The sequence below is a fragment of the Mastomys coucha genome, unplaced genomic scaffold (assembly GCF_008632895.1).
Source record: "Mastomys coucha isolate ucsf_1 unplaced genomic scaffold, UCSF_Mcou_1 pScaffold19, whole genome shotgun sequence".
NCBI classification, from domain to species: domain Eukaryota; kingdom Metazoa; phylum Chordata; class Mammalia; order Rodentia; family Muridae; genus Mastomys; species Mastomys coucha.
Window position 1 is genome coordinate 10,517,020 of NW_022196901.1, and position 3,074 is coordinate 10,520,093.

The window sequence follows — 3,074 nt, forward strand, 5'->3', positions numbered from 1 at the left end:
TCCAAACTTCTGGGCTAATAACCACTCATCAGAGAGTGCATACCGTGTTTGTTCTTTTGTGATTGGGTAACCTCACTCAGGATGATATCCATCCATCCAAAAAAATACTGCAACATGTAACAAGGACACATGCTCCACCATGTTCATAGCAGCCTTATTTATAATAACCAGAGCCTGGAAACAACCCAGATGTCCCTCAACAGAAGAGTGGATACAGAAATTATGGTACATCCACACAATGGAGTACTACTCAGCTATTAAAAACAATAAATTTATGAAATTCTTAGGGAAATGGATGGATCTAAATAAAAATTTTTAAGTGGGTGTAAAATTTTGCAACATTCAGCATAGCCTAAAAGACATTCAGCTCTCCCCATACATTGTCTAGACTTTCTACAAATTAATTTTCTCTTAAATATACACACACACACACATATAAATATATTAAAAATATACACTTAGAACATTGAGTTACTAAAATGGTAAATATAAGAAAAAAAACTCCTTCATGATTCCATTGTTTTAAGTTAGATGATGAAAGATCAAATAAACTCTCCCTTGATTATCAGAGAGAGTAAAGTAACTTCCCTCCATTTCATCAGCGATATGTGAAGCCAGAATTAATACTTAGGTTTTATGTCCCAACAGAACAATGAGAACGAGTTGTAACCCTGAGTCTGAAACAATGCAATGATTGTAGACATTTTTGACTCTTGAAAAATAACAGAAGTGTATTAATATGTGCCTCTGATTAAATGGAAAACAGAATCTTGCTGCCAGAAGGATAATTCAACATAACAAGGGCCAGTAGGAGACCAGACAGTGCTGGATCCTGAATGAATGAATTCCTCGATGAATTTACTATTGTTGTGTTTTCAAACTGAAGCACCAATCAGTGGTTTTCAGGGAGTTCCTGGTTTGCACCACAAGGAGCAGGTGCAAGGATCAGATGCCTTCTGTGAACCAGTTTCTCTATTATGCAATGACAACTAGGTTACTCTTTCTCTAAGGCTCTAAAGATGCTTAACTTTCCTTTGTTTTTGTTTTTTCTTTTTGTTGTTGTTCAAAAATTTCTAGTATTTCCACCTAATATTCTGCAAACTGTCCATTTCCTTCTGGAACCCTACTCTCCTGACTTGACATTCTCTCATGGAGCAGAATCACATATGTGGTTATAAAGGCCAAAAATGTTGATAATTTGGAAAATATACTAATAAAGTAAGAAATATATCTGCTTAGAATTTACATTGTGTGTACAGCCAAGCTCAGATTATTGAAAAACAGATGAAATCTGTCATACTTTCCTCACAGTGGTTGACCTCTTCAGCAGGCTTTGGTGCAGCTAATCATTAGTACTGAGGTTTTACAGCACACAAAGCTCTGAGTGGCTGACCTACAGTGACAGATGACTCACTTTTATTACAGTCTGTTCTTCTGTAAGTCCAAAGGTTCTCTTCTCAATAAGTACTCAAAATATGGTGATCCGAGTCTGTCTCCAGTCTGCCCTAAAGAGTTTCATTTACTCTGCTTGTGCAGTGTTGCATTCTCTGTTGTACTTTAAATAAAAATCTGACTCTATCTATATATGTATTTCACCTTTGTCCTTAATGACATCAGTCATCATCCCAAAGAAAATGATTTCTATTAGTAAGAGATTACTACATAACTTTTTAAGATGTTAACTTGTATCTAAATTTATGAGCTATCATAAGTTCATAATTATCATAATTTGATTTCTTATTTGTAAGTTATTCAGATATAAAAATTGATAGTCCAAAATTATTGCTTACCCCTCATCTAGACATTCCAAGTGTGTAACTACAACAAAGAGACGGTAACAAGGAAATTAACATTGACTGATTGCTGTATTTGAGAGCACAACCCTTTCCAAATTTTGATGGTTTTTCCCGCTAAGGGCCTTTTCCTAGTTCAGGATGCAAAGATGAATTGCACCGTGCATCCTGCTATAATTATTCTGTGGTTTCATTTCCATCATGACTTTATGCCAATTTGTAAATGGTAACAGCAAGTTATTTCGCGGACTACACCTCAGTACTTTAGTGATTAAATTGTTCTAATGCAAGAGAGGAGACTTAGTTTCTTATTGCATGATTTTTAGGACACATTGACAGACACAAGTCAGAGACAGCATTTGTACTTTTCTACTTAGTAGTACTAAGGGGTAGATTTTTTTCTACTTTATATAAAGAATTATTTATGATATTCCACTTTTGTTAGCTTTATTAATCAGTAATTAACAACAGTCTCTTTGAAGGAGAGTGGCTATGTGGATACTAACCACAATTACAAATTAAATGTAACTGGATACACTACAGTGGCCAAGCTTTGATGGTAGAAACTCTGTGTGGTGAACTTCACCACACATCATGGGATGTATTTTCCGGCCTGCCCTCAATACATGCAGAGCACCAAAGAGTAAACAAGTGAAATTATTAAGTTTTTATTAAGCATCTCAGTCTGTATTTGGGATAGATACTATTGGAGGATGGTTTCCTCCTAAAATCCAATAATGTGTTCAGTCAATATACTTGGCCTTCTTCAAAAAGGAAAGTGTTTATTTGCTCTTGAAAAGTTTCCCTCCTTTTCCCCCAGGCAGAAAGCAGTCGCATGCCATCCTCCCCTTTCCCCCTCCACTCCCTCTCCTAAAGGATGGTGGCCATCAATAGCAATGGCAGTTGTGGCCAAGCAACAATAAAGCCAGCTTTGCTCTCTCAGGAGAGAAGTCTGTGCCTCTGCTTGGTTCTCAGAACTCTACAGGCTCGGAAAAAATTCTCTGGTAATCACCTATAGAAATTAGTCCAAAAAGTATTGTCTTTGAAAATCCTTCTTTTGAGAGAATTGGATACTTTGTGTTACTTAACCATTGAATTCATTACTTATCCATTGGATTCGCTCACATCCTGGAGACAATTATTAAAAAATCACCAGGTTGTGTGCAATTTAGTTGTTGACTCAACAATGCTCAACTCACTTTAGCTACTTATCATGGAACTAACTCAATGCTACATTAATTACATTTGTCTATTCAGTTGTTGGAGTTTCAATATTTATTA

General features: G+C 35.9%; 1 non-coding gene across 1 annotated transcript; it reads right to left on the reverse strand.

Moving 5' to 3' along the window:
• Nucleotides 1-2,630: 2,630 nt before the first annotated feature.
• Nucleotides 2,631-2,836, reverse strand: LOC116097648. The gene has a single exon (XR_004121493.1). It is a non-coding gene; the product is annotated as a small nucleolar RNA U3 (small nucleolar RNA).
• Nucleotides 2,837-3,074: the final 238 nt, after the last annotated feature.